The sequence below is a fragment of the Bactrocera dorsalis genome, chromosome 3 (assembly GCF_023373825.1).
Source record: "Bactrocera dorsalis isolate Fly_Bdor chromosome 3, ASM2337382v1, whole genome shotgun sequence".
Lineage (NCBI taxonomy): Eukaryota > Metazoa > Arthropoda > Insecta > Diptera > Tephritidae > Bactrocera > Bactrocera dorsalis.
Genome location: NC_064305.1, coordinates 68344128 through 68367759, shown reverse-complemented (window position 1 = coordinate 68367759; position 23632 = coordinate 68344128). Strand labels below are relative to the sequence as shown.

The 23632-nt window shown below is 35.1% G+C and overlaps 1 protein-coding gene across 6 annotated transcripts in view; it reads left to right on the top strand.

Moving 5' to 3' along the window:
* The first annotated feature begins 198 nt into the window (after positions 1–198).
* The window catches only part of LOC105228903 (zinc finger protein 608), a 38707-nt gene continuing 15273 nt past the window's right edge, over positions 199–23632 (top strand). Inside the window, exons 1-14 of one of the 6 annotated variants that reach the window (XR_007422076.1) lie at positions 199–617; positions 6851–7405; positions 8734–8841; positions 12297–12394; positions 13559–13714; positions 14613–14744; positions 14798–15034; positions 15112–15240; positions 15885–16014; positions 16488–16610; positions 17034–17123; positions 18921–19044; positions 19597–19904; positions 20668–22991. The gene's annotated coding sequence lies outside the window, so the exon portion shown is untranslated. Of the gene's footprint in view, positions 618–6767; positions 7406–8733; positions 8842–12296; positions 12395–13558; positions 13715–14612; positions 14745–14797; positions 15035–15111; positions 15241–15884; positions 16015–16487; positions 16611–17033; positions 17124–18920; positions 19045–19596; positions 19905–20667; positions 22992–23632 lie in introns of those variants that run through there. The other 5 variants (XR_007422077.1, XM_049450935.1, XM_011208910.4 and 2 more) reach the window with 5 other exon arrangements.

Genomic DNA, 23632 nt, shown 5'->3' with positions numbered 1-23632 from the left:
ATTCTTATAATTCCTTTAAAGTATGCCTCCTTCTAACTAAAAATCCAATCAAAACTGTTCAAGCTCCTAGGTACCTAATATGTGGACCCCAGTATCTAAAGCTAACTTTGAAACGAAAATATCGGTCAATGTATGGGACATATAATTGAAATTCGGAGATATTATGGTTATAACATAAAATAAACATAAACCAAAAATTATCCACAAATTTTCTTGATTTCGAATTCCGAAATACAAAAAACAAAAATTACCATTACTATATATGTATGTACATACTTAAAATTATAACACATTTTGTTTAATAAAAAAAGTGGTCCGCTTTGTGTCAAGTGTTGTAATTTATACCCAACACACACGTGCTGATTGTCAGTGGTGCGTGTGTAGCTCCAACCAGCATTATCCTTTGCGTATAAATTGAAAAGCGCAACAAGTTCATCCTCAGTTGCTGTCGTGTCCTCTTCGCGTGTGGTTAACAAAAAATAAGGAAAATACTCAAGTGGAAAGTTTTAGAAATTATTGATTTGAGTGTGTAAATTTTGGACAAATATAAGAGTGGATTTATACAAATATTTTCTTGGGTGAAAAATGGAAGGATAAAAATGAGAGCAATTAAAGCAGTAATACTATTTTGCCCGAGAGCAAAGTGTTGTCAATAAACATGCAAAGGATATAAGTATTGACAATTATACATTGTTAAAGAACTCAAATATTTTTCCAAGCAACGGAACTATTTGCGGCGATTAATTACCGTACATTTTATTTCAAATCGAAATTATATTGTAAATAAAAAAATGTAGTTGAATTAGTTTACATAAAAAATTAATACTTGATGAAATTAAAATAAAAATCAAAAATTTTTTAATCATTTTGTCGATGTCATTTGTGAAGAAAGAAATGTAGGGACTTCAGTTACATACATATAAGTATATACTTTTTTATATAAAACAGAAACAGATTTTGAAAATATATACTTGATTTTTAGAAATATATAAAACAAACGGATCAGAAAATAGTTATAGAAAAATAAAAAATATACATAAGTGGTCAAAAACAGTAAATATCTAAAATACTAAAAAACTAAAAAACTTAATTCAAGTCAAGTTCTGAGAAATAGTCGAGGAAAGCTTTCAACCATATAATTGATGAATAAAAGCAATGAATTATATATTTAAAAAATATATTGTTATTTAGCAGCAAAAATGATGCCCAAATAAATGCCGTGTTGACCGCATTTGATGAAAAAATCTGGATTCGTCAGGAATACGTATACCCGACTGTTGTGAGAGTTTTTAGCATTGATAGCCAATATTTATTGCCTCGCCTATATCTGTGTAACGACTATTTAAATTTTTTGTTTTAGTTTTTTTATTAATTATAAGTTTATATTTTCTTTATTTATTTTTTATTAATAGACATTTTAGAATTATTAATTAATTTATTTTCGAAATTTCAACATTTCTAATTTTTTAATAATTTTCGAAATTTTTGTTTAATATTTAAATTATATAAATTCGGTGTTTAATTTGAAATGAAAATTCAGTAATCTTTAAAGAAAGTAAATAATTAATAAAAAAGGTTGAAGTCAAGGAAAAAATTCAATATTTTAAATTAAATTATGATAATTTATATAAAATCCTATTTTTAAACAAAATCTGAATAGTCCGATTTCTAGCCATACCCTCAACCTACTCCAAATTATATTAACAGAACTCATTGGGGTCGAGTTGCTATGCGAGCAACATCATAAAAATGTCTTCAAAATGGCAACAAATTATCGAAAAAATGGCATACTCATGTAATCATATGATAAAAAACCGATCCAAATAAAAACCCGTTTAGAATGTTCTAAACTTTTCTGCAAAACTCGTACATTTTTAAGGATTTTAGCTTATGTTGTAAATCATTTGTTGAAAAAGTACGCCAGTGTTTCACTCATCCAACATTTATAACTCGATTCATACTTTCAATGAGATTGGAATGTATTATTCCACAATTAATTTAATATAATTAAATATTTCAAAATATTTTAAAATAAAGGAAAATGCAGCGACGAGAATTTTTGAAACCAAAAAAGCATAGTTGAATGAAACCCATTGATTAAGGAAAAAAAGATATGAAAAATAACACAGCTTTATAAAACTCAATTTTTTTGTTGCTCTAGCTGTCTTATCAAATTTTGATGCTTTCCAAGTGTTCATATTACGGCCTTGTTCATGAAAGTAATAATCTAAGCTCCACTCTTACAAAAAAATATTGGGTCTATTGTGCCTTCTCCTAAATCACAAAGACTCGCCTAGCTCCAGCAAATTGATAAAATCCAAGATACTGCTCGGTGCAAGCGAAACGACGTGATCCGTATTTGGAAACATGGATCCAAGGGCCCTCAAGCTGCGTATGTAGATTGTTATGTAGCAGGTGCTCTGGTTTCAGAACCCCCAATTTACGCAGGACGCTAGGTTCATGTTGTATAAGAGCTTTTTCAGCTTGCAGTTCCAGTATAGAAGGCGATAAGTAGCCGGAATTTATCCCTTGGATGGTTGATTACATATTTAAACCAGCTGAAGTTGTAACCCTCCATTAGCTCTCTCTGCCTACTCCTTCTTCCTTTCGGAGCAGCTCCTTTATGGTATGGGAACCCAACGCGATGAAGGGTTCAGGTCCTATAATGTTAGTGGATGCTGCGGAGCGGGTGAACTCATCAGCCAATTCATTCCCAGGTATACCTCTGTGACAGGGCACCAAGATGAGATGCACTTGATTACGTTCCGCTAGGCAATCCAGCCATTATCTACACTCCTACATCAGTAGGCAGAGATTGCTTTAAGTGCCACTTGATTAACGCTCAGAATGCTAATACGTTCGTTGCGATAGTTGCGTTGGAGGTTTATCTCTATGCATTGATTTATGGCAAAAGCTTTTGCCTGAAAAATACTCGGAAAACTTCCCATAGGAATGTAGAGTTTGGTACGTGTCCTGCGTCTCCTGCATCAATTCCCTTCAATGCTTTCCAATACTTTCAAGCCATCAGTGTACCACTTGATTGCAATATCCCTAAGCAGTAGCTCGAGTGTGGAGTCATTCCGCCTTGCTGCTAAGGGTAACCTTGATCTTCTCATGCGAGTCGTTGTAGCTTCGATAGTTGGAGCCCTACCAAAGTCTTTGAAGCTTTTCAGGCCCCAGGCACCGCATCATTTATGATTATCGGTCTCACGATCATGGTGTACAACCACCTGGCAATCCTTGGCTTGCCCCCTATTAATGCTTTACTCGCTTTGATCATTGTCATCGAGTTAAATGATATTTGGACGTGAAAAATTTCAAAAATTTGGGTCGTTTTCCGATATTAAATCAAAACGGGTTAAATATTTTGAGTAAAAAATACAGTGTGTTTGATACATAAAAAAGTTAATTAACCCGAAATTTGGTGAAAGAAAAAGGAAGAAGAAGAGAAATAAAGGACCAATCCTTTTCCAAAATAAAAAGTAAATCGAAAATATGGTACAGGATACAAATAAATATGTACATATGTGCCTCAAAGTCGGCTTAACACAAGCACCAAAGCAATTGACATGAAATGGCGAACAATAATAACAAGCAGCCATAAAAGCAGTCGACGCGTCACTTGGCATTGCGAAAAAGTGCAGAAGTGCAAACGGGCTAAATGTAGCTTTCAATGTAATTCTGTTTTTAATCAAACGAATTATCACGCATTCATATGTATGATTATGATTATAAATAATGACACACCTAAGTATATACGACATGTGTCCATATGTATACGCGCCCACCCCACGAAGAGTCAATAGACAAGCGCCGAGAAAAAAACAACATACTATTTGTCTAACGTTGTGTTTTTACGCACAAATATTGATATATACATACATATGTATAAATATCGACATATATGCATATATGTATGTGTCACATGTGGATAGCTAAGAGCAGAATTCACCATAATCACCTTGATGAGTTGATTGGTTGGAAGAAAAACTAGTCATCCTGGCAGTAATACTATGTACATACATACATATGTGTATGTATTAAAAACAAATATATATATATGTATATGTATGCTTATATATTCAAAAAGAGTTTGCTGTTTTTATAAAGGGCAATACACTTTAGATAACCTTCCATCAAATAGATCGCTTGCGGCGGCAGCGTCAGGACCAATCACTAGGGTGACCCGTAGATTTGACAGGCAAAAAAATTACACCGAAATTTAAAAATAATTTTTTTTTGAATTTCAGTCAATCCAATCTCAAATTAAATATCAAAAGCAAAGTTCTTCTAATTGAGCTCATAAGGTTAGTTTGGGTTAGGTTAGATTAATCTGGTAGGACAATAAGCCACGCTTAGACCAGTTTTGTTCCTTTGCGATATCAGATGGAGTTCAGTTGCTATGTCCATGAGGAGTAGTCATCCTTTAAGGTACCTGCGATTAACGCAGATTTTAACAGACTCTGGGGTCTCACTATCGATACTTTCTTAAGTGTATCATACTGTGGGGACCATAGATGCTTACAACGTAGTCTTACCTATGCGGGACAAGTGGTCAAGAGATGCTCCATTGTTCCCCTGCTGTCTTGCTCTAAAGATTTCCCGTAGTGTTTTCGATCTGTCAGCCCCATTCTGCGGGCGTGTGTCGTCACAGGAGCTCACAAGAAGCTATAAAAGCTTTCAAAGCGAACCAAAAACTGAAATGTGGATCGCATTTTAGAATCCTTCAAAGATGTACATTCATGTTTGAATGACACATATAGTACATAGAAATATATTACTATATATGTCAGTAAGTTTTAGGTTATGTTACATTGATTGATAACCGCGACGAATATTACAGTAATCTCACTTAGACAATTGAAACATCGGTCCTTTGTGATGCCAAAAAAAAACTCATAAGTATCAATAAAAAGATGCTCATGCATTGACTAAGCATTTGAAGCCGATTACAAATTTATTGAGACGACTAATACCGAGTCCAGTCAATTATTCCGATGCATGGAATGTGTAAGATTTAAGATATTTCAACCTCAGTTTGCCAGGAAGACACATGTTTACAACTTGCCTCCAGATCAATTTGACATTTGGAATCCCGTTTTTAGCATCAGTGCTTCAATGGAAAGAATTCGGTTCAAACGCCTGCAACTGTAAGGTCAAACTTGCTGAGTATAAATAGTTCTTTGGATTTCTAACCAGAAGGGTTCTTCCAAACTTTTTGACCGCTAAACAAAAGTGGAGCTCCTTCCTACAGGTTCCCAGTCTGGATTTTCGGGTGAGAATACTCTTTCATACCAGTTCAACGACTTTAGAGTGTGTAGAGATAGCCGAGTTTAGAGCGTCAGTCGTTCTTCCTTTTCGGTGTTTCGCGCCAATTAGAGATTCGAAGTATAGCCAGGTCTTTCTCCACCTGGTCCTTCCAACGAAGTAGGGGTCTTCCTCTTCCTCTGCTTTTCCCGGCAGGTGCTGCGTCAAATACTCTCACAGTTCGAGTGTTTTCATCCATTCAGGTACGGCCTTGGCTTGTTACTACTTTGTATTTTCACTCCGTCTTGACATTTTATCGCTAAAATAAATAACCGTCGGCAGTTTGACACTACCTTTTGCCGTTATTCGTTTTTTCGAAATTCATTTGAACCAGTTTCGAACACATGACGTTGCGGAAGTTAATAACACACCGTTAGAAGGTTTCTCAGGGAATTTAACTTGTCTTACCATATAATAGCAGCAAACGGTATTTACTTTATATCAGCACATATGAATGAATGTTTGTGGCTGCGCGCCACATTCTGCAATTCTTTCAATTTGTATAATTGATACTAACTGCACATGCACATCTACATATAGTACAAAAATACGCGCTAGATAGAGCAGCGTGCTAACCTATTTGACAGGAATTCATCACATAATAAACATATGCGTGCATATGGCCATGCACTCATTCATACATGCATACATACATATGTATATCTGGGCAAGGGAATGTGCAACAAAGTTGATTTCTACAATGGAAAGTGGCTATCAAGTCTTATCCGACGCATTCACACGTTTTCTCCATTTCCGCGAAATTTATAAATAAATATTCGATAGCTGGGGAATTATTAGAAGCCTAACATGGAGGGTAATAGATGTCATTATGCTTAATTAATAGTTGGTGAGGTTGCCCTTACTAGAATAATAGGGTGGCGGATGGGGAATCAGCCCGTAATCTAACTTAACCAATTTAGCAGTAACTATGGGCGTGGTGTGAACCGGAGTGTTATTATGGCAGAACAGTACTTTTATACAATTCGGATTCGAATCGTGCCACTAATACAACATGGTAGAGCGCTGTAACCGTTTGGCCCTACTTTAAGTCGATGGTATAGATCACACCTTTCTGTCCAAAAGGACAGTATTCGCCTTTTTCGTAGCAGGTTAGCCGGGCGAGGTTCACTGTTCCGACTGGACGTTTAGAGGCACCTGAATGTGACTCGCCACTTTGAAACTCGAACCAATTTTTAACGATCGCCAGCGAAGGAAAAGAGTCAACAAACAGTCTTGATTTTCACTGTGCGAGTTTCGTTCCAAATACAAGAATAGAATCTATATTGGTCGTTTTTCATTTCTCTAAACCACATACAAGCCACTTTCCCCCGCGGTAGAAACAAATCTCCGAGTCCGAGAATGCACTACTGGATATTAAATATCTCTAGCATTAGTTACCCCATTTCTATCATTCTTTAATTGTTAATTGTCTGTCATTTCCGTTGTATTTAAGAATATCCTACGTGGCCACCAATATTTCCGGACTTAAAAATTAGATCGACCGGTACCAGTTATGCAACAAGTTCTGTTTATTTTCTTACAGGATATAAACAATTTCGAATTAGTTTAAGACAGCATACTTCCGCATTTCCAGCATCACAAGCGTAATTACAATTGTTAGAAATCAAAAGTTAATCCACATATTAAGATGGCAACGCCACCAAGAACCCAAGATCGTCATCCACGAAAAGATATGGAGGTCGCTATTACCACCTCTGCTGATGCACAACGAAAATTGGCACGAAATGACGCTGGAGCAGGGTTATCAAGTATCAAAATTGACATAACCGACAATAGTTTTTTTCAAACTCCCACCTCGCTGCCTGAGGGAAAAACGCTTAATACGAGCACAAACTCTAGTTTAAAGCAGTATCATCCTAACCACGACAATATGCTAACTGATAACACTTTACACAATAACATACAGCACAAGCATCTGCACATCCAGCCGAATCTACAAGTGTCCAACCATTTGGATAAAATGTCCATACGATCGGTCAGTTCGGAGGATGTTTCGACCGCGGTGGAAGGCAAATGCTGTAGTGCAGCTGCACGTAATCCGGCAATAAAAACGGGACGACGCATACAGCTGATGCAAGTAAGTGCTCCCAAATAATGATTTACTTTTAAACTTAGTATAAGGTGTGCTTAAATTCGTCTGAACTTCGTTTTGAGTGATACTTCTTAAGGCGCGGTGTTTTTGATATTGATCATTCAAGTTTTTATCGTTATGAACTTCAATAGGAAGTTAGGTTAATTTGTCAACAACTTTCATTCTTCTTCTTTATTTGCGTAGACACCGATTATAGCCAAGTTTACAACTGAGCGCCAGTCTTTCTTCCTTATCGCTGTTTGGCGCCAATTGGAGATTCCAAGTATAGTCAGGTTCTTCAGGTGCTTTCCCCGGCGTGTACTGCGTCAAATACTGGCAGAGCTGGAGTTTTTTTCATCGATTCGGACGACAGGACCTAGCCAACGTAGCCGCTGTCCCTTAATTTGTTGAACTATATCATTGTCGTTGTACACTATACCACTATCTCGTACAGCTCATCGTTCCATCAAGTGCGGTATTCGCCGTTGCCGATACCATAAATCTTCCGCAGAACTTTTCTTTCGAAAACACGAAACGCCGACTTATGAGATGTTGTCATCGTCCATGCCTCTGCACAATATAGCAGGACTAGTTGGCAAGAACTATTCTGCGTTGGATTTCGAGGCTGATGTGGTTGTTGGTGTTAATAATGGTTCCAAGATAGACGAAATTATCTACAACTTCGAAGTTATCACTGTTAACAGGACGTGCACAGCGTTATTTTGTCTTGGTCACCACCAGACCCATTTGCTTCACCTCTCTGTCCAATCTACAGAAACCTTTGTCAAAAGCTGCTTGGAAATTGACGAAAAGGTGGTGTGTGTTGATCCTCTTTTCACTGACCTAGTTCGGCTATAAATGGCTACGAAATTAATATCAAAGCTCCGTACCTCCTTGACTCAAAATCCACGACTTTTGGTCGAATGTGAAGTTTTTGCTTACTCTTTTCTTCGTATACATGTACATAATTTATTACTTTAAGGATCCAAAATAATATAGATGAGACAAAAATAATTAGGAGAGCAAAAAATAAAAGACAAACCTCTTTCTAAGCAAATTTTTGTACGAAAAAAATTCCGAAGAAAAAAAATAGAAGTCGAGCCTATCACCGACTCATGACAATTGCCTATAACGGCTTCCACATGTATTAAAAAAACTCTCAAACACATAACCGCTTATAAATTCTCCCATTACAGTTTTTAGTGTTGCCTCTTTATTTGACTATTGTATTTTCTTTAGAAAATTAAAACGATTTCTGTCTCTCTCTCTCTCTTTTGGATATTGAACTAATTAATGAGAATTTATTACTGATTTTATTTGTTTGTGTATTTCAGATGATAATTTTGCCATTCATTCCAATACTTGCGCTGATTGTTCAAACATCAGTTATTTTGCGAGAAATTCTTGACTACAGAGCAGAAGTGGCTGACATTGAGACGCAGGTGAGTGTTACCTTGTCGCAAGGTCCTACGTGTTTGTATGTTTATATGTATGTACCATATAAAAAAATGTGGTAAGAAGTTAGTGGTAATGGCTTTTCTATCACTCATTGTGACTGCAGTATGCTGCCGACTAGACGTTTGCCACTTGTAAAGTAAATGTCCGTCTGTCCAAACTTTTTTTTATATTCTCGCAACTTGTTGCTACGGGATTTAATAGTTTTGTTCACCTAACGGTTATACGTATAACTTTAAACTAAGCGAGATAGATATAGGATTACATATATATAAAAGATCAGGATGAGGAGAAAAGTTGAAATCCGGGTAACAGTCTGTCTGTTTTTTCGTCCGTCCATCGTCCGTCGGTGCAAGCTGCATTTGATTAATAATTGAAATATCTTGATAAAACGTGGTAGGCGGGTTCTTTAGTACAAAAAACTACGAGTTCGTAGATGGGCGTAATCGGACCACTGCCACGCCCACAAAACCGAATTATTAACCAAAAAACTATAAAGTGCCATAACCAAGGACCAAATTATGATATAAATCTACATGATTAGTACCTTTGTATGAAATCGGAAGATAACCCCATTCACTCCCCATATAACGGTTGTCTTAAAAACAACTAGCCAGAGACATTAAATTTTACCTCGGATATGGTATTAGAAGGCTTAATGGAAGCCGGTGTGAAAATTGGACGATGGGAGTAGCACCGCCCACTTTTTGGTGAAATCCCATATCTCGGGAGCCAACCAACGGATTTCGACAAAATTATAACATTATTCTCTTATTCTTATGTCTCACTACGAAATTGGACGAAATCGGACAACAACCACGCCTACTTGCCATATAGTATAATACAATGATTCTTTCATTTTCCACTATACAAATAACGAATAAATTAATAAAATAATATAAACTTTGCACGAATAATACCTTTAATGTATGCCAACTTACGACCAACAATTTTTTAAATCCGACATAAATTATTCCAGCCCCTAGGTACCGAATATTTAGACCCCGATACCTATAGTTGATTTTTGATCGAAAATGTCGGTCAATGTGTGATATATATAATTGAAATTCAGGAATAATCCTTCTCTGACAATAGTATGTCTGTTTGTCAAAAATGGGCAATCAGGCTAATACTTCCCTAAGCTCCCATATATCTAATATAAAGATTTTCGAACTTCCGGGTGACTTTGTACCGCATAAATCGGTCAATATGTGAGTTATCTCAATGAAAATTAGAGAGCGTGTTTTATTCATAACAGTGTGTGCCTAAAATAGATAATTTTGAGCGAAAACTTGGCCTAACCCCTATGTAACTAATATCAGGATTTACGAACATCCGGCTGGCTTTACTCTACAAGTCTACTTATGATTGATTTTTAGTAAATAGCATGTTAATAGTAGGTTATATTGGGAAAAAACGCAAAATCCGGTCGATACTACCACAACTTCCATAGACTACATATAGTTATATAGAGTACATATCGCTCATTTGCTACAAGACCGGCATAAATCAAAAAACGTGATTTTTGAGTTAATGCTGCAGAATTGTTCGTTATATCATACTTCATGTTGAGTGAAAAATTCATATGAATACCTCTTATATGCTCCGCTTGAGAAGAGGTGTAAGGTTGGAGTCACCGTGTAAGGTTGTAGTCAGTTGAAAACTTTAAACGCGTTTTTTGGAAAAGCGATTTTTTTGACTTATGCCGATCTTGCAGCAAATGAGCGATATACATATGTATATAAAAAATTGCTGGGATTTCGATCCTCTGGTTGACGTTTTAAGTATTTCACTTTGATTCTTGCATGTGTATAAAATGTTCTTTTGCACCGGACTTAGCTCTTGCTTAACTGTTTAATATAAACGATTGGCGAGAACTGGTGGAGATAAGCAAACGGAGTCATAGTCACTTTGACCAAATTTGAATATTTTTTTTTTCCATTTTAACATCACGTCGTTTTCGTTGGTAGACCCTGTCTTTATACTCGAAAAAGTTATTCGAAAAATGTGTACGTAGCGTAAGGACGTTGAGACTGTAAAACAGTTTCTAAAATATCCTATCCTACTTTGTAGGTGCTTTAAACCGGTTAGTACTTAAGACTAAACGTCTTGCAATTGTCCCTACAGAGATTTTTCCTCTACAGTTTTTATCTTCATTAGTATTGTACAAAGAATGATGAGGCAATACAATCAAATTAAAATTTATCGCTCCAATCGCGCCCTTCTGTACATATAGACATAAGTATTCTTCTTTGCATTTATGTTTGTAACTTAGACTTTGCCTTACAGCAAAGTTAAATAAGACTGATTGAAGATTAATTAGAAAATCAAATAGAAAGGTTAACTACAACTTGCAGCTAAACACGGAGAAGTAGTAGATATACATACATTCTAATATTTATATGTAGGTATAGTAAAAAAATCAGTTATTTTTGCAGTAAATTGAGTGTTAAATCAATGTAGTTTGAATGATCACTTTGTGCCAATTGAATGTATAAGAACCTCCCAACTTTGCTTCTGGCTAGTCACTATCGATGTGTGCCCTGGTGCTGTCCAGATGGAAGACAATTACTCGCCTAAGCTTGCCGGTCCTGAACGATTATTTCTTTAAGACGATCCAAGTTCTAACAGTACCGGACAAATTAAGAGTTTGGAGTTGCGGTTTCCCTGCTAATCCCATCAAACACATAGCACAACCTTCATGACTTCGTCATCGTTTTCGCGGCCTCAGCGCGTTTCGGACAACCGTTTTGGTTTCATGTCGAAAGTGATCCACTTATCATCACCACTAACTAACCGCTTCAGAAATAGATCGAATTTGTTGCGTTGAATCGCGATTCGCAAGTGGAAATTCGGTTCATGACGTTTTAAGCACTTTTTTTATGGATCCAACCTTATTTAAATAGTTACAAACGGTTCTTGTGCTTTAGCTCAACACAATGCTGACATGATGGTCGGACGCGACGATTTTCAATCTTTTATCGATTTTCGACAACTGGCTTTACAGAGCGTCTTACCTCTTTAACATATTATCAGAACCATAGATCCTATTCACATTTTTAACCGCCATTCTTGCGTTTACTCTCTTATCGAAGAAATACTTTCTCTTTGTTGATGTCCATTTTTAGCACGTACCCAAACAATACTGAGTCAAGTAATCACAAAACTATCTGATACGTTTTTTAACACGAAATCTTATCTTTCTAATATCATATGTAAAGTGTAACCTCATAGCACTTATATATATAAAACGGGATAAAGGTTACATTCGAGCAGCGATCTCGGACTTATGAACCAACCCAAATTAGAATAAAAGTATGGACAAATATCTACAAAAATCATATTTCTACTCTTTTCACAATTTCTTTTTTTTGTTTATCAATAATGATCTTAACATTTCTCATATTTATTTTATTACATGCTTAACTTTTGTTTTTGAAAGGTAACAATAGCTACAAACTTGGGAAAAGTTGTGACTCGTCTACAGCTGGAGCGTTCAGAAGTGTCCTTTTATATCTTCACCAATGGCAATATAGAACGGTGAGCTAATTTTTATAGGGTTTTTATCGTACTATAGACTTTATGTATAATATAGCTGCCATCTGAACTGATCTATAAAAAAAGTCCTGGTGTGGAACACTTTTGTATTTGACAAATTATCTTCAAGTAATTTTGCATAGATTTTGTTCAAAACATCATATGAGATCGGACCACTATAGCATATAGCTATCATACAAACAATTCATTCAAACTCAAGATAAAGATGCGTTTCAGATTAGCTGCTAGTATATGCCAGAATGAATGGTCACTCATTATCCGCTTTCTACAAGATGCAGAGGCATGAACGACGACAACATCTGGTGAGTCGGCGTTACGAGCGTACGAAAACCTTCTGCGGAAAAGACTATAGCGCATTGGCAACGGCGAATACTGCAGTCGATGGAATGATGAGCTGTAGGAGATATACGAAGACAGGACATAGTTCAGCGATTTCAGAGACAGCGGCTACGCTTGCTAGGTCGTCGTTCGAATGAGTGAAAACACTGAAGCTCTGAGTAGTACTTTGCCGGGGGAAGCAGAGAAAGACCTCCACTTTGTTGTGAAGGATCAGATGGAGACGGACCTGGCAAATTTGGAACCTCCAAATTGACGCCAAACAGCGAAAAGGAAAAACGACTGGCGCGCTGTTGTAAGCTTGGCTATAACCGCGTAAGCGTTGTCTGCGTCAATAAAGAAGAAGAAGATATCTTCGTGTTCGCCCTCATAGCTCAAAGTAGTACCTGTTGGCAAGTTTTCGACAGACATTTTCCCGCCCCCATTATATAATTGAGAAATAAATATAATACGAGTATAGTATTCTTAATTTCTAATGATATCAATAGACACCAGTGGTTTTATATATGTACATGCATATTGTATGTGCTAGATATATGATCTCTCAACCTTAGAATAAGAAAGAGTTTAGTATCAAGAAACTCGGGTTGTTCCAAAATGAGTATCAAAAGCACTTATCAGATCCAATCTGCCAATAGACAGTTTTTATGTGTTAAAAGGATATTGCCAGCCTTTCGACTTAATCAAACTATAGGACGTCAATTTGAGCCTTGAGACTGCAATGAACTGATAGTTTAGTCAAATCTTACATTCATTTGAAAATATTTTCATACCAAAACTTAATCAAGCTGTTATCAATAATTTTAATAGATCAAATTTAACACGGAGATTCGCTATAACCGACAATGCTCTGAATAATCTGACAACATGGAATGAAGTTAGTGTACCCACATTGCCAGATGAAGATGAAGATTTTGAGGTTATGCTTAATCGGACGGAATTTCAAAATCGTTTAAATGAATTCAGGTAATTCTATCAATGAAGATTTATTATTATAAAAATATCTTTGAGAAGTGCTTGAAACCTGTTTTCTGTCAAAAGACGTTAGCCGGGTCATTAGCAACTTATCGCATATTATTTTATATCTGCGACAAATAGAAAAATATATAAAAAGATGGGTTCAGAAAAGTTTTCATTTAAATAATTTTAGAAAATTAAATAGTTTGAGTTACCTATAAGGTTGAAAATCACAAAATCTTTTCGAATAGGAAAAAGTTTTTATGACATTTCATTGGCCAAACCTATAGCTATTCGTAGTCTCATTTAGATACTATTTTTCTATCATAAAAGTAACACACGCTGAGTGATTTGTACCTGAGAATAAATGAGCCATAGCTCTCTCATTAAAATGAAGGTTTCTGCTTTTAAGGATTGCTCTAGTCTCTGTAATCTGGTTGACCACGAATTACTCGATTTGAGCACATACATTTTAAGATGTTTGAAAATCACCTAACTCGGGAAGTCGTAATGGTAAACACGCGAGTTTTAAATCTTCCTTGGGTAAGTTCAATTGCACGCAAAGCCTTCCAACAAATTCAGTAGCACTCAAATTCTCAAAACAGTTTAAAATTACCGTCGGGGGAGTCAGTCTGTAATTCCTCGAAATAATTGTTAATAATAACACCTAAAATAAGTTACTTCCGAGTTCAAAAAACATAGTAACGTTGACGTAGACAGGCCTAACATTTAACATTTTCCGAAGACAAAAATCCACCATCGGTCACTTGTTTGGGGACTCAATAGATAGAAAGGAGAGCACCAACCGAATGTTCAAGTTAAACCCACTAACACTTTAGGATTTCATCTGAAAAAATACTTTTTTTTTCTAATATAACTTTCTTTTTCGAACGATTATAACGTTTAGAGATCGTGTGCGCTCAGAACCCGAAGATAGTTCAATAACGGATGTTATGAATTGGTACACGGCAATAAATCGCGCTCTACTGCATCACCTCACTGAACAAATAAAGGAAACGGATAACAGTGGCGTTTGGCGGTAAATAACATCAATACAGTTATCTATCATAAAAAAAAATTTATTTTCATTAGCTACCTGATTGGTTTCAAAAATCTCTTAAAAAGTATTGAGTGTCAGAACATTGCTGCTTCTTTTGGCACTAAATATTATGGACGCGGTTACTTGGGCTTGGATGCGTTGGTTTCCTTCATTCGCTACGAGTTTTTATCACGTGAACTTATCAACTCAACGCTAAATTATGTGCCCAGTTTGAGGCCAATGTATATGAACATAACCAGGACCGACAAATACAAGAGGCTGAAAGCGATGTTAGTATTATAAGGGCTGCAAAATGTACATATAATTAAAATATTTAATGAAATATATGCTCTTAATTCCTTTACAGGAACATAAATGTTTTTAAAAACAAACAAGGTGTTTCAGACGAACGGAATGCTATACAATATTACGATACTATGCACAATTTTACGGATGATTTACGGATATTACAGAAGGCGCTACGGATCAAAATCAAGTAAATATATTAGTTAAAGTAAGGCGGGTCGTAAAAAAGTTATATTTAATTCTAAAAAAATAAATCCAATCTATTACATCGAGACCGGATTTGATTCGATCGCATCGATTAAAAATTTGCTGACTGATCGCTGGTAAAAAAAAAGAGGTGTTTAGGAAAATTTTTTGCGTTACGTAAAACTGTTTGAAAGAGCTCAAAGCTCTGCATTGCAATTTGATTCGGTTCTTAGATCTTAGAATCAGCTCGATAATCTTCAGCGGCAGCGATATAAACGCAAGAGATATGGATATACGTACTACCCTACGTACCAAATAGAAGACCACACATTCGTTATTTTAGCACAAAATTAGAAGAGACATGTCTTTGGATCTCAAGCTTTCTTAAGTCGTTGTATTCAATCACTAGTCTTTAACTTTTCTGATTCCTATTAGGATGGATATACCTAGAGACTGTTTGGAACAGTAGAATATAATATTATCCATAGAGACTTCATCTCTTTAAACTAAGGATAGAACTGAAACAACCAAAGACTCGTTAAATTTAAGTTATTTTGGATTCTTACTTCGGTTATGAAGTATGTAATAATTCTACAGAACTATATTATATAATAATAAAAATACAAATATAATTTTTTTAACCAACAGAGAATATGTCGATACAACACTCGCGGAGGCTGCTAATAAAGAGGCGGTGGGCATAGCTATCTTGGTCGTCGTTCTATGTGTTTCGCCAATTATTATAATCTTAGTCAAGAATGCTGCCGCAACTATACAGGTAAAAAGATATAGTTAGTAAAGTGATAATCTTTTTCCTCATAATACTAGTTTTTATCACGAAAAGGATGTATTAAGTTTGCCACGATGTATATAACATTCGAAATGATACGTCAGAGACCCTTTATGTACATATGTATATAAGTGATCAGCATTATGAGCTGAGTCGATTAAGTCAAGTCCGTCTGTCCGTCCCTCTGCCTGTATATATGCGAACTAGTCCCACAGTTTTTGAGGTATCTATCTGATATTTTGCACCCGTCCTTTTGTCATCAAGAATCTGCTCATTTGTCGAATCATTTTTGTGATATCGGACAACTATAACTTGTATGTATCAGATTAGACCACTATTGTATATAGCTGCCATACAAACTGACCGATCAAAGCTCTTGTAATTTTTTTTTTATATTTGCGTTTTTTCTTGTTTTACTGTCATTATAACCGTTATATTTCTTGTTCGATATTTTCTACAAGATGTATGCCGTCAATCTCGCACAGAAAGCCAAGGAATTGAAAAGGGAGAAGCGGAAAAGTGATTCTCTACTATTCCAAATGCTCCCGCCCAGTGTTGCCATGCAGCTAAAACAAACACAACAGGTAAAACTATCATTCGAACAGCCGTACACAAAAGATGAAAGTATGGTAGTCATAAACAATACCTACATATATATCATGTATGAATTGTTGATAAATTGAATTGATACTGACGCTGAAGGATAGACTTTGACATTTGCGGAACAAAAAACATATTATTTAAACCAATTATTATTTATATCGAAGCAAGCTTCGCTGAAAAGCGGAAACAAAGTTTTTTTTATGATATTTGAATGTCTAAGAGAATCAAATCACGAGAAACATGAAGTTGAACTAGAGATCCAAGAGAAAAACTCCAAAAAATCAATTAGTTATGTTAAATTAAGCTAAGCTAAGTTAATTTATCTGATAAGTCATAATTTATAGTTAATTGCTTAAATAACAAATAATTTTATATCTTACGTTGCTATTTTACTCCGCTCTCAGGTACCCGCTGAAATGTATGAAGCTGTAACCGTTTACTTCAGCGATATCGTCGGTTTCACAGAGATAGCTGCAAGATGTACACCTTTGGAGGTTAGTGGTAACTCCTTCTATGATTTCAGTTTTTATGAGGGTTATTCAAAGGGGGTGAGTTTTCTTCAAAAATATTTATGTGTTCGGCAAAAGAGTTCCTTCAAAGTCTCATGACGATGCTATAGCCGAGTACTTTTAAGTGTATCTATAGTATTTTCTTCATAGATCAGAGATAAAAATTTTGGTCGAAGCTAAACTCATAAGTTTTGGAAGTATTGCTGAACTTTATTCTAAGGTGAAAATTTTTATTATATGTAGAGCCACCCGGTTTTCTAGTACAGCGCAGATCCTAATCGGCTTTAAGTATTTCAACCATTAGTAATAATGATACTTTCATATTTCGCCACCTCATAAGATCTTAATAGCTATAATTCTAAGATTAGATCAGATCAAATTCGAATGACTGTCTCAGGCATAAAAAATACTTTGTGCCGTTTAAGACAAAATTGGATAAAGTAATAAAAATAATTGTTGTTGTTGTAACGCTTATTTAGTCCACATTGGGATGGTAAGGTTCAGATAATATGTCATCGATGTCATCCAACGGTAGGCCCATGAAAAGTGCTGTTTCGGCAGGGTTGGTCCATTGGAGGTGGAGTGTCAGGTGTGAAGGCTTAGCTGGGCATGCAAAGAAGTGGTAAGTGTCTTGCGGGTACTCGTTGCTGATGCATTTCACTCTGCACGCTGGACATATATATAATATGTCGGGGTCGATTCTGGATAAGTAGGAGTTTAAATTGCTACAGTATACAGAACGAAGCTGAGCAAGGGTCATTATCGACGGCAACTCGAGTTCGCCGTCTGCAATTGATGGTGGTTTGATTCCAAGTACCCCATACACTGAGAGGAAGTCGGTGAAGGTGTTTATGGCTCCGCTGTGAATGGCGGTCAGTGCCTGTCGAAAGTCAGTTGCGTCCGAAGTCTGGTCGGCATATTGTTTTGTGTCGTCGACGTAGTTGACGTGGGACTTCTTGATGTTCCTAGGAGTTTAACTAACTAAGCTATATAAAACTGGTCCATAGCTTTATTACTGTTTTTATAGCGACAATAAATATTCCTCAAATGATTTGTCGTTGAGTCAACTCAACAGTGACAGTACTTACAAAGTCCGTGTCCGTTCCGGTAATATAGGCTTGACTCACGTGAAAACATATTTTCATATTTTCTGATACCTTTCCTTGGAATATATTATTACTAATTAATGAAAACCTTAAGGTAATGCTCAAACGGAAAACGGAATCTCTGAAATAATTATCTAGTTTCAAGCTATCGATGATAGGTTAGCAGCATATCTACTGCTCCGGAGTGCAGCCTCTTTCAGAGAAGTAACCATTCACTCATATGGCAGAGCTGCGATACTAGCCTTGAACTCTTTAACAGTGCGTTCAGTGTTGGTCGAGGAGTACCTAACCTCGCTATCAATAGCATCGAGTGGCTTTGTGATAAGACTGGTATGCGTGCCAGCGTATAGTGTAATCGCAAGAAATTGTAAAGCTGATGAGCTAGCACTACTAAATAGATAGCTGGGCTTCGCGGAAGCCCTTTGAAAGAGCTCTTCAATTAATAAATATATATGTGCATTAGGATGGGTCAAAAACATTGATTTTTTTTCTTTTCGTACTTTATTTTTCAAATATCAAGCGCAAAGAACATTATTTTTCTAAATCAACTTGAAAACTCATCATTTCTGAACTAATCCCACTTTTTCGATCTAACCTAATACATTTATTTATAGAAAGATAATTTCACATATATCTAGGTACCTATATATTATATAACCGAATTAAAATATTTTAGGTCGTCACTTTTCTGAACTCAATTTATCGTGTTTTTGATGAGCGCATTGAATGTTATGACGTTTACAAAGTGGAGACAATAGGCGACTCCTATATGGTAGCATCAGGACTGCCAGTCAAAAATGGTACGTAACTGTTATAAACATATTGGCATATGTATTTACACACACTCTGACGTACATATGGACAAATTTATATAAATTGCATCACAAGCAAACATAACTTTCAGAAGTTTATAAAAAAGTTAACAGTAGCATAATTTAAGCTTACAACAACATACTATATTATGTATTTGTAGACATGTCTATACATATACAGTTAATTTACATTCTAATTCAGTTCAAAGGCACCAAGTATCATATGCTCACATAAATTGGTAATTTGTACATACATACATACATGTGTGTATGTGCGCTTGATGTGCAAGTAATGAACTTGTTGGAAAAATTGTCACTTTCTGTAGAGCGAAAATTATTATGCACTCAGCAACACCCCTTTTTCTTCTTTCTTCTTGATTTTTTCTTGTTTCTTGTTTCGTCAACACTTCACGTTTGCCCTGACAACCAACTATAATCTCCGCATCCGGCTCGCTGTCTCCACCAATGGCGGACCACACATACACCTTTGCTTATATACACACACTTACATACATACATACATATATGTGGGTTGTGCAGGCGAAAAGCATGTTTCGGAAATTGCCACAATGGCGCTTGATTTACTAGACGCATCGTCTTTTTTCAAAATTCCGCGGTCAACGGGGACGTTACAAATACGCTGTGGCATCCACACTGGTCCGGTGGTCGCTGGTATTGTCGGCACGAAAATGCCGCGCTACTGTCTATTTGGTGACACGGTCAACACAGCGTCACGCATGGAGTCTACCGGTGAAGCCCACAAAATTCACATCACGGATGAATTGAACGATGCACTGCACAGGATTGGTGGCTTTCGTACAGAGCACCGCGGACTCATTGATGTAAAAGTAAGTAAATCACAGTTTTTTGCATTAAAATCTAAAGGACTAGGAACAAAATCACATATACAATACATATGTAATCGTAAATTAGGATGTCCCTCCCTACAAGAATATCTTTTTTCAGACAAATAGTGGTTTCCACCAATTCGAGGAAACTTCATTTCATTTTATGTTGTTGTGAGAAGCAAATTTATTAGTCACACGTACTGTAGAGAAAGGCGGAAAAATTGCCAAAAGTTTAATAGATAGTCTCCGTTTCTGTTAAAAATTATGTTTCTGTTATGAATGCCGTAAAAATGCTAGTGTTCATTGAAATCCGTAAAAAGTATTTGATAACTCTTTTAAGTATTACATTAAATGTAACTATTTTGTTTCTGGCTAAAAATCTGCTCTGTTAAAAAATAGGTTTCTGTTAAAAAAAACCATTTCTGTTTAAAAATATCTTTCTCTTATTGGTTTTCTGTTATGAATTGGATTCCCTTAAAGGAAGTAACTTCTCAGGTTCTGTTATAATTTCTGCTTCTGTTAAAAATTTAGTTTCTGTTAAAAAACTGTTTCTGTTATAGGTTCTCTTTTAGTTTTCATTGAACTTCCAAAAAGCAGCCTAATATTAGAATTATGTACTGAAACCAAAGTAAATGGCAGTACCCTACCGCACCAGAAGTAGAGTTAGATTACTGTTATCAGTATTTTTAATAATTATTTTTAATAAATATAAAATCGTATAAATAAATATAATATTAGTAATATAATATTTATCTTATTTTAGGGCAAAGGTCTCATGAGCACTTACTGGCTGACTTGCAAAGATGGTCCGGTGAAGGCTCGTTGTGAAGAGATTTCCTGGTTCACTGACATGCAACCAGTGTTTTTGGAAAAACTGAAGTCAGAACCTCTGCTAAAAAGCGATAGCAAGCGAAAATAATGTCACGTGTTGTAGTTTTATTCTACATACATACATAAGTATGCATGTTTAAATGTAAAAGTACATACAACATTTAATCTCCATAAAAAATAGACATATTTTGTTCGATAAGAACTACTTATATAATAATAAAAAGTACAATATTTATCTCAAATATAATTTCGTGGTAAATATGTTATTATAAGGGGAAATACAAATAAATCAACGTGCGTAAGTACATACTATGTATGTTAAAACTTTTGAGCTCAAGCGGTTCTTTTTCGCGTTCTCATTTATGTTTTCTCCAGTGGTACATCCGCCAGAACAGAGTTGATGAAGCAATGCTGTTTTTAACAGTTGTATTTGCTCGACAATTTATTTACATTATATGTATACGTTTTTTACTTCTAATGACGTATTATTTGCTTAGTAAAATGTGCACATTTATGAAATTATTATGAATAAATACTTTTATACACACATGTTTGGTCTTTCCAGTTCTGCTCGATAGGTGCTTCCTTCGGTAGAAAAAATATTGATGCAGTGTTTTTGTATACTCCAGGCGGTGTATTCCGCATTGTTTCTTGTATAATATTTGTTTGTTTACCAGCTAAAGTGTTAATAGTTCATGGAAATTTTCTTTAAAGTATTATTTATTTTATTCAGTATCACTATAACCAATGATATCGCATTAAATTCTAATTTGAACTAACTTATATCTAAAGATTTCTTCATATGGCCATATTGGACGAAAATGAACTGTGGACAAGGCACCATACAAAAAGCTGACTAGTGTGAAATTCACAGTAACGCATAAATGAACTTGCATTGTATTGAAAAGATTTATATCGAAATTAAGAGAGTTTCGCCAATTCGCTGCCAATTAAAACTATTTACGGTGCCGAACATATAAAATTGTGCAAGTCTATTGACTTTACACTTAATTTAACTACGTTAAAGCAAAATATATTAATAAGTTTGCAATCATATAACTGTTTAATTCTGCAGCTTTAATTAAAAACTCTAAGTTACTACCAGCATTTTGGCACACTGAGATATTTGGCAAAACTTATGTCCTTGAAACTAAACTAAAGCAAGTGAAGTTGGCGAAATGTTATGAAGGTTTGGACGACTTATGCATTAATTTATGTGTTGTTTTGTCCAAAATAAAAGTAATTCACCTTACCTTATATTGCTGCACATAAGTGAACCCTAAACATCTGAATGTGTTGGAAAAGAGAAATCGGTAATTTTTCGTGTGTGCAATCAAATTGTATCGTAATTTTCAACAAAATGTATCCTAAATCCAATGAATTGTAATTTCAAAACTTACAACGTTATAATATTAGTAACTAACATCAACAGAATTAAACAAAGTTTATTTAAAAGAAATCGAATTTTCCATAAATACGCCACCTAAGTCCACATACATATATCGGTGTTTGCACATACATATGTACTTACATAAGTATTAGGGTTAACATTCAATGGAATCATACCGTATAATTGCAAAACACGTTAATTGCATCCTCAGCGCTTTGCTGCAACAAAATGGCAAGAAATGTGATATGTCGTCAGCGTATAGTGTATTGATTATATTGATAACGGAGCCAGCTCGCTGAATGTAAATAATAATAAATATATTAACCGCATATTTCGTTTGTTTCGCGTTTAATATGCAAAAATACAATACTCTAATTGGTTTGCTTTAAAATTCAAAAGTGGCAGCTCTGAGATTTTCTCTGAGTAATTGGTAGTGGGAAAAGAGAAATTTTATGTTGTATTCAGTGGCGGCTTTTGAACCTGAATATTCTACTGAGCCTGAATAACTGCTCTATTCATACATTCACAAATTAATGGGAGGCGAACATTACGTGAGTGTGTGATTGGTTCATTTGATCTATTAAATATAAAATAATTTTCAAAAGATTATCAAATAATTAAAGTGATTCGTATTTTATAAAAGTGTACTGTGTTTTTGTCGGTTGAAATGAATATTCAGACTAAAGTTTGTGTTCAGTAAGTTAAACTTAAACAATGAACGCGAAGAGTGGAATCGCAAACACACACATTCAGAATTAATTAAGACGAAAAGTGAAAAATATCCACAACCACATAGTTATGCGAATTAAATGTAAATTGAAATTGGAATAAATTGTGGTACTCGGATTCGCAAATAATATTGAAATGTAAGATATATACTTATTAGTTCGCAAAATAAGAAAGTTTTTTCTTTTCAATTGAGACACATAGTTGAATAGAATTTGTAGAGTTTAATCTATCGTGTGTGTACATACATATATTTGTATGTATATGTGCATATTATGTTTAATTTTAATGTAAGAGCTACCTCAAATCGGTAAAAATTTGGGTTTCAATTATTGTTTGGAAAAAATTCTTATACAATAACTGTATACATATGTGCCGAAGTACGAAAAATTTGTGACAAAAGGGCGTCAAAAAATAAAGTGCTAGTTCAGAGAATAAAAGCTCCTATTGTCTCTCTATTGAAGAGAATAAAAGTTCCGAAATTTGAAAAAAAGGTGGAAACTTCACAACTATATTATTCGAAAAATTAAATGCAAATAACGTATGTATGAACAGATGTATATATGTATATTATAAAGTGTAAATTTTATGTGTGCACGAGTATTCGGGAATTATTATTATAATTCAATTTGATTTAATTAAGAATAATAAAATACGAATATTTCCCAAAGTGTAGTTGTTTTTATATTCACTTTTCAACCTTCAATGTTACTGCGCTTTTAATTAAGCGTATCAACGATTTTCCTTAATATACATCGATAAATAAAATTTATATTTTAAT